The following is an 8,857-nucleotide window of genomic DNA, read 5'->3' as shown; positions in this document are numbered from 1 at the left end:
TGCCCGGGCCCCGCGAGCGAAGGGGGAGGGGCGGGGCCTGCCGCGCGCCTGCGTGGGGCGGGCCGGGGCCTGGGTGGAGGCGCGCAGCGGGTGCGGGGAGAGGGGGAAGGGGCGGGTTGGCGCGGCCGTCGGACCCGGAGTGGCTGCGGGGTGGGGGCAAAGAGCTGCGGAATCTTCGCTCCCTGGTGTCGGGTCCTTCTCCGCAGAGCGTATTCCGGGTGGGCCCCTGCCGCTGTGTCGTTGGTGGCACCACATGACGCCCCCCCCCCTCCCCCCCGTGTCCCCGCGGTCTCCTCCGGCTTCGAGAGCCACGCAGCGGCCAGGAGCCTGAGGAGCGGTGGGTACGGCGTGGGCGCCCCTTCGTCTCCCCGACGGCGTCGCCACTGCCAGTGCAGTACCTGTCCCAGGGGCGGGGCTTGGTGCCGCGTCCGTGCTTCCGAGAGCCAGCTTCAGGAGGAGCGAGCACCGCGCTGTACGAGAAAGGAGGGGGCGTGCGTGGTGTGGGCGGTGTTGTACTTCGTGATGGCATCAGCATCCAGTAATAAAATGCTGCCGCAATAAATGAAATAAATTTGAACACGTACCTAGTTCGAAAGGGAAAGTCAACATATCTGCCACCTTGGGAAAATAATGATACTGCGGGCAGGAGGGTTTTCCATGCAGTATGATGGGATCTCCAACATTGAGGTTTGTTGGGGAAAGAATTTTCTGAACTGCAACAGCGTAGTTCTCTTTGGTTTATAGAATGTTGTCGGTCACAAAATCCGCTTCTGAATTTTTTCTCTGAACCTATTATGACAAATTCAATTAATGTAGACAAAATTTCACATCAGACTGACCATGGTGAGAGCTACAGGTGGCTGAAATCTGGGAATCCTGTCTTCTGTTTTAACTGGAAAGAACTTAAGTGGGGTTTTGTGGCAAATTTTTGCTTCATACAAATTCCGAGGAACGCTTTCGGTTTGACTAGTATTGAAACTAGCTGAATTTCAAACAAATACTCTTTGAGTAGCAAGTAGCTTCTGTCCTCATTTAAGGAATGTTGTTTCTAAAATTAAGCTACTTTGGTAGAGGAAATGGAATTGCCCTGCAGACAAAGTTAAAAAGATTTAACTCTAAAATGTTTGAAATTCTCCAACTTCCATTGCTGTTTTTAGAACCATAGAATATTCACCTACTCAATTATCATTTGAAGGATGGATTTTATAAATGCAGGAAAGGAATTAAAAAACGGTTGCCTCTTTAAAAACTAATATATGCTTTTTCAGTATGTAGCAAAATGACAGGTATTTTAAAAGATACCAAGTTCATAAATTTGCTAGTGTAAAAAATTTTATTCCCCTTCTTAATCAGTTTGCTTATTAAGCTTCCAAGCCCTGTGCTAAATGCTGTACATGTATATCTCATTTAATCTCAAAGGCAACCTTGTAGTTTAGGTAGGCTATTATCCCTATTTGATGTAAGGGGAAACCCAAGGAGAAGATTAAGTAGCTTTTCCAAGACTCCACCCCTGGAACTGGGATTCAGTTCCATTCGTATTTTATCTTAAAGCCCATGTTCTTTACCTTTTTACTGACCCTATCCAATAAGTTCAGGTTGAGACTTGTGACGACATTCCACCACTTTTGACGGATAGACATCATCGCCATGTCCTATGGTTCACCTGGTTCTTAGAATCTAAGTGAAGCCGGTCAGAGTTAAAGAACAATAATCAGTATTGATTTCCCATGTATTTCATCTATTGTGGATTTAGCATTTGATACTACGTACTATATATTACCTTTTCAAGTACACATAGATCACTCTCAGCTCATAGTTCTTCCATGTTTCCCCTCTCAGATGAAAGACCCAAAGACCTTATCAAGGCCTTCAAGACCCCACATGCACTGGCCCCTGCTGCCTCACTGCCCTTGTGTCTTCTCTTCCCCTAGCACATGATGCACTTCCCCCAGAATCCCTACAATCCTTAAACAGGCCAAGCATGCTTTCTGCTCCAGGACTCTGCACTTGGTGTTTCCCCTCCTTCATTCCCCACACATCTCTCAGCCCCAAGCTCCCATGCTTGTCTCAAGTCTTATCAGGGAAGGTTTCCCTTACCACCCTATATAGGACAACACATGCATGTACACACACACACACACACACACACCATGTTCTGTTTGCCCCCCCTTCATTCTTTTCATAGCACTTTTTTTTTAATGTTTATTTTTGAGAGAGAGAGGGAGACACAGAATCTGAAGTAGGCTCCAGACTCCACAATCTGTCAGCACAGAGCCTGATGTGGGTCTTGAACTCACAAACCATGAGATCATGGCCTGAGCCAAAGTTGGATGCTTAACTGACTGAGCCACCCAAGTGCCCCCTCATAGCATTAATTTCTACCTGACATGTTCTATCTATGGGTAAATTTGTCTCTCACCTCCCCCTACACTGTAAACTCCATCAGAGCAAGGGCTTTATTTTGTTCTGTATGGAATTCTTAGCACCTGAAATAGCACATGGGACACATAGGCACTCATTCAAAATACATTGAAGAAATATATATATATATTCAAAAAAGTATTAAGTAGCTGTCGCACACCAGAAGCTATATAAACCCTTTACCTACATTGTCCTAATCATTACAGCAAACATTTTAGGTAGGTGTGGTGGCCACACTTCACAGGAGAGAGAGATGGCCCGTGCTCAGGAGCGGTACGGAATTGGTCCCATACAGGTGGAACTGGGTCCATGCAGAGTGAGGTTTCCAGAGACAACTGAGCTATGTGCAGGGCCCCCCGCACCCCTTCCTTTTCTCCCTCACACTCCCAGCTCAGATGTTTTAGGTGTATATTACCCCATTAACTACCCAACGCAATGACGAGTGCCGTGAAGAATACAAAAATCGTTGGGAAACATCACTTGCCTTCAAGAAGCTTCAAAATCTACAGGTTCCTGTGGAAAGACTCTTTAATCACATAATTACAAACACACCAACTTCCCAACATTTGCAAGTTACCCTATACACATGCGTAAGCTTCCTCTTGAATATCTTTGTAATAGCTTTTTCACTGTGGAAAACTGTGGCATCTAATACGTTGGCACTAAAAATGTTTCCACATCTAACATCAGTAATCATGAGTGGAAATATATCTTATGTATTGGAAAATTTGGTTGGCTCTATTTGCTTATTGCTATTCTTGACATTTAGAATACAAAATTTAAATTTTCCTAACTTTCTTTTATTCCATCACCTTGGCAATTTCTTAAAATGTTTTTAGGACCTAAGAATCCAATCTTTGGTGGTCTTATGTGCCAAATGCTTTTTTATTATTTTTTAAATCTTAATCCTTAAATCTTCCTACAAGGGGGCTTTCCTATAATCTTTTGTTTGTTCATTGTCTTAATTATATTTGTTTATTGTCCTTGTAGATTTCTCAAGTATCCTTTTGAATTGTGACGTGGCTTATCAGGTACCATTTAAAAGGTTGAAAATGACACATTTTAAGTGTGAACTTTTTTTAAGTTATTCTGATAGAGCAAGAGAGCGAGCGTGTCTGCACACACGCAAGCATGAACGGGCGGGGCAGAGAGCGAAGGAGACGGAAGATTGCAAGCAGGCTCCACACACTGAGTACGGAGCCCCATGCAGGGCTAGATCCCAGGAGCTGTGATATCACGACCTGAACAGAAAGCAAGAGTGGGACTGAGCCACCCAGACACCCCAATACGTGTGAGTATCTTAATCAACAAAGATGTTGATTAAGTACCTATTATACCTAAACATCTGTCACTAACCCTGAGGCTAAGCTGGGAGGTAATATCACAGGCATATGAAAAGTTTGCTAATAAAAGCAAGTGTCAAGGACCAAATAACATAGGAATGGAAATGAGTCCTATCATTCCAGGCCCAGAAGCCGGAGCTACACTGCCCTGGGTGGTAGGTTTCATCTCAAATCGGAGGGCTGGGGGTACTGACAAAAACTTGGAAAGTGTGAGGCTTTAGGGTAGGAGTTTCCAAAAAGAATAGTAGATGCCAGTTTTGGGTTGGCCTCAAATTGTCAAGCTACAGCGTTCATGGAGAAGAGCCTTGGGGATTTTTTTTAATACAAGGAAATGAATCAATAAACCAGTAACATGGATTCCTTTCAGGGAGGCATATTTATATATTTCCTATTGCAAATGCACCATTTGTAAAATTAAAGGCATTGCTCTTGACAGCTGTTCTGTTAATTGCGCTGCCTTTTAAAACCACTAACATGATAGTTGCAGATGTAATACTAACCTTTAGCTTAAACCACTGCACAGTGGTTAAATGTTAACTGACGGTGGGGAGTTTCTACTCATTGGACCCGAAATGAAACTTCAGAGGGACAAAAGTTCTCCGCCAGCACGCAGGCTCCTGCCATGTAATCCCATCTTCATTCCGCATTTAAACAGAACCTTTAACTGAAAAAATAACCATCTGTTAATTACAGGAATATGAGAGTGAATTAAAAATACATTTTGTTTTGATCAACCTTCAAACTGATTCATGGGTTTATGATTGCAAAACAATTTCCATAGTGTTCCCTTGGACTGTTGATTTGTTGGCAGTTTTTTCCCTTCAAGATCTGGTTCATTCAGGATGATTCTGTAATGAGATTTTTTAACACATTAAACACATACTGTTTGATTCATAATCTATGCGTTAGGAGTTTTTTGGTTTGTTTTTGTTTTTTAAATGCCCCCTCTATTTAATTTTTTTTTTAGTAAACTCTCCCTCCACCCCCATCATGGGGCTCAAATTCATGACCTGAAGGTCAAGAGTCACATGTTCTCCCAACTGAGCCAGCCAACCACCCCTCTGTGTTAGTTTTAAAGAATGTGAGTCGGTATTTTACGAGCAAGGGAAGCAACTACTTATATTGCAGGCATGTAATCAAAGGCCATTGTCCTTTACTAAAACTCAGAGCCTACATGGTGCATTTTCCCCATAATTTTTGTATATTCATACTTTGTAAACAGGGTTTTTGGTGGACCAGGGAGACAAAAAGGGGTCTGACTTTTATAGAGTCCCTACAAACTGTTAGGCACTTAGTTACTATCTCATTGAGTACATGGCAGCTCTGAGTTAATTATTACCCCCATTTTATAGAGGAAGAAGCTGAGACTCAGAGAGTTACCCAAGTGACATGACTCTGGTGATATAGCAAATGCTGGGGACAGTATTCAAACCAAACCCTCAAAGACCTGAGTGGTTTCCGGCACCCTACTGGCCCTCTGTCAGTTAAAAGTGGGTGCCCCAAGGGCTATGTCTTTTAATGATCAAAATACTGTGATCTTTGAGTGACTCTTTTCTCAGTATTCTAACCAGTAGTGATGTTGGATTTTTTTCAAACATTAAGCTCTTACATCTCATTGAAATACCACTCAAGTCCTGTAGAGAAAAGATTGCTGTGCTGGGTATAAAAAAGGCCTTATTAGTTCTATCCTAATGAGCTATGCAACACGGAGTAATTCAGTCCCTCTCACATTTGAACTAAATGGTCTTGGAAGCCTTTGAAGCTCTAAAATTTTGTGATTCTGAGTAAGATGTTCTCTTCTGTAGCAGAACCTTGATTTTGTTGTAATTTAATTTCTGTGCTTAGGATAACCCTGGGTACAGATGGGTGGTCATGTAATGGCCAAAAAAAAAAATGTCTAAAATTCTTAAGTGTCATTTTTGTACTCCTTATTAATATAAGAGTCATATTTTTGGATATTGGGTTCCTTAGACACTATAATACATTTGACTGGAATTCTTACATTTTTATAATTTACAAAAGATTAAAACCAAATAGTCTTTTTTTCTCTTTCTTTCTTCCTCCCTTTCTTTTTAATATATTACCACTGAAAAAGTAGAGCACTACAAAACCACATCCAGAGTTCCCGGTGCAGAAACTCACCCCTAAGGGAGCCTGACAATTCCTGGAGGGCAGACTCCAGGCCCGGTCCTCATCCTACTCTTCAGAAGCCGTACAAGTAGTCTGTTTTCACGAGTTGCTTATTCGAATGAATAAAAAGAAAAAAGAAAGGGAAACAGAGCTACATGGGCCATCGGGAGGGCCAGCGGCTGTGTAACGCTGCTCGTGGCCCAGAATACTTACCTGAATAAATAGAGCATCTGAAAAGTCCTTGTCCGTCTTCAGCGACAACAGGGAAAACAGGAGAAGGGGGACTTCACGGTCTGTTTCCGTGTGCACAGTGTTTGCAGTGTGATTCGATGATTCCTGAAAAGCCTTTTGGGGTGTAAGGTACGTCTCCCCCCACAAGACGCATACCATCTGGGGTGACAGGGGCCAAAACATCCAGTCCCCTGAGTTCGTAGTAAGTCAGAAAACTAGTACCTCTTGTTTTAATGTAAAAGAGGGTTTGTATAGGGATGTTATTTTATCAGAATCCCTTTATTTAAATAAGAGATTAAAAGCAATTCCGGCACTGATACTCAACCAGTACATACCAGTAAACTTTATCAGTTAAGTTTTGAACTATTTCCACACCACTCAGTGCAGAGTTACTTCACCTACCCACCTGCCCAGCCCTTCCCACGGAGCCCAGGGCACCGTCAGGCCCCAGCTGAATGAGTAGCGCCTGGTGCCCTGCCCTTCTCCCCCTGCTGGGCTGATGGCCAGTCAGGTCACTTGCACTTCTGCCCCACCAATGGTTAAAAACATTTTGAATACTATTTCTATTTGTCAGCTGATTTGCATATTTAGAAAATATCTTATTTCACATCCTCATGCCCATTAGAGTTTCCCTAGTTTTTTTTTAATTTTTTAACATTTATTTATTATTAAGAGACAGAGAGACAGAGCATGAGCATTGAAGGGGCAGAGAGAGAGGGAGACACAGAATCAAAAGCAGGCTCCAGGCTCTGAGCTGTCAGCACAGAGCCTGATGCGGGGCTTAAACCCACAAACTGAGATCATGGCCTGAGCCAAAGTCGGACACTTAGCCAACTGAGCCACCCAGGGGCCCCAGGTTTCCCTATTTACTGATTGCAACTGAATTTATTTTTTTTGTCTAAAATATGTATGGGCCCTTTGGGCATATATGCAAGTTCAGAAAGAAAATTTATGAAAATCACGTTTACCCAGTTACAACGAAATACCAGAGTTTTCCGCTTTACTTTCTATTTTCCACCAAATAATGTTGTAGTAAACAGGTCGCTGCCAGAGCCAAAACATGATTAATCCTTCTCCTTGCGGTAAACTTTTTATAATTTCACACCAAAGAGGTACCTCCGATCTGCTCTTTCCTCTGTCCTAGATAGCCATTCACATCCCTTTGCTGAACTCTACAAGTAATACTGATGGTCCAGCATTTACTATTTCCTAATTATTCTGTCTGAGCCCATCTGTAAAAACGTGTCACAGTTACATTTTGTAGATCTTCAAGGGCCCCCAGCTGGACTCACGGGCCCTGATGGCCCTGTTCCCTCTATGCACACTGGCAAGCGTGGTTTTTTGGGTGGAAATGAAATGTAGCAGAGTGAAATGAGTAACACGTTTTGTTTAGCAGTTCTAAAATGGGCGCCCTGTATTTATAGCGTGAGCCTGGAATTAAGTAGTGGGAAAGCGCCCACGGACCGGAGATGGACAGTCCGTGGGGTGTGCCGGCAGGCAGCCTTGCTCTGTGCAGGTGAAGCTGTGAAGGGAGCAGAAAGGATGGCAGGAGGGAATCAAGAACAGAAAACTGTTAGATCATGAAATGAGGAAAGAGAAGACTTGTGTTCAGAGTTCAAAGACAGCCTTGTAAGCGGTCCGTCAGCTGACACGACAGGAATAATCCGCCTCCCACTCCCGCCCCACTTCCTCTTGGGAGGCCTGGCCCCTGCCCAGTGGCGGGGCCCTTCTCCGCACCGGGTCCCTTGACCTCTGCGGCCTGGTAACCAGACTTGACTTTCTCCAATCGCTCAGCTGACCAGGTTTCAACGTTTCAGCCAGCTGGTGCCTCATGTCAGCTTTCACTGAATGGAAGGGCCCCAGCCAGACCCCGTGGCTCCATCCGGGGCAGGAAGCTGGCAGGCCTCCTCGGGGTCCTGGTGGGCATGCGTGAAATACGTGGTGTGAAAACACGAAGTCGTGGTGGCACCTTAGCCCCGCTGCAGAAAGAACTCCCTGCCCAGCCAGAGAGACGCTGTTTGCACAGATGATGTGCGTGAATTGCCTTGAAACCCCAGCAATGGAACGAAGTCCTGAAACAGTCCCCTGAAGAGTGTGCCCCCACCCCCGGGAGGAAGCAGCCAGACGTCCTGGGTTCGCATCTCGGCCCTGCCACTTAACGAAAGTTGGTTAGGCTACTATGCCTCTGTCATCTTACCCGGAAAATGGGGTGATGCACCCTAAGGATGTTGTCAGGATTACGTGAATAAGTGAACATGAAGTCCCCAGGAAAACCCCTGGCATGCAGGAAGGTCTGGGCAAACATCATTTTAAAACCTGGGAAGAGGGGTGCCTGGGTGGCTCTGGCCCTGATCAGGGAGCCTGCCTGGGATGCTCTCCCCCCTACCCCTCCCACGCTCACGCTGTCTCTCTCAAAATAAATAAACTTTAAAATAAAACATAATAAAACCTGAAAAGAGTGAGGCCTCAGCAAAGCTCCCTATTGATCTGGGCACATTGCATTTTTGGAAAGTGTGTAAATATCTGTTTCCATTGAGACTGTATCCACAAAACTCAAAAGTGGTTAGTCATCAGTTTCCTGTCGCTTCCTACTGCGCAAACCATTTCCTGTTCCCAGGGCTGCTGACACCAGGAAGTAAAAGGGACAAAGACCCTGATGACAGGGAGCCTTGATCCCAGGCTGGCCCTGCGGGCAGCAGCAGAAACAGTTGATGGGAAGCTGGCCCAGGGCC

General features: G+C 44.6%; 1 long non-coding RNA gene across 1 annotated transcript; it reads left to right on the top strand.

Annotated features, from left to right (window-relative positions):
• The first annotated feature begins 3,686 nt into the window (after positions 1-3,686).
• LOC115296290 lies at positions 3,687-8,489 on the top strand. The gene is made up of 3 exons (XR_003910827.1): positions 3,687-3,712; positions 5,860-6,254; positions 7,550-8,489. It is a non-coding gene; the product is annotated as an uncharacterized LOC115296290 (long non-coding RNA).
• Positions 8,490-8,857: the final 368 nt, after the last annotated feature.

The sequence above is a fragment of the Suricata suricatta genome, chromosome 7 (genome assembly GCF_006229205.1).
Source record: "Suricata suricatta isolate VVHF042 chromosome 7, meerkat_22Aug2017_6uvM2_HiC, whole genome shotgun sequence".
In the NCBI taxonomy this organism is placed as follows: Eukaryota; Metazoa; Chordata; class Mammalia; order Carnivora; family Herpestidae; genus Suricata; species Suricata suricatta.
The sequence above is the reverse complement of the archived record's forward strand: the minus strand, read 5'-3'. Positions and strand labels throughout refer to the sequence as shown.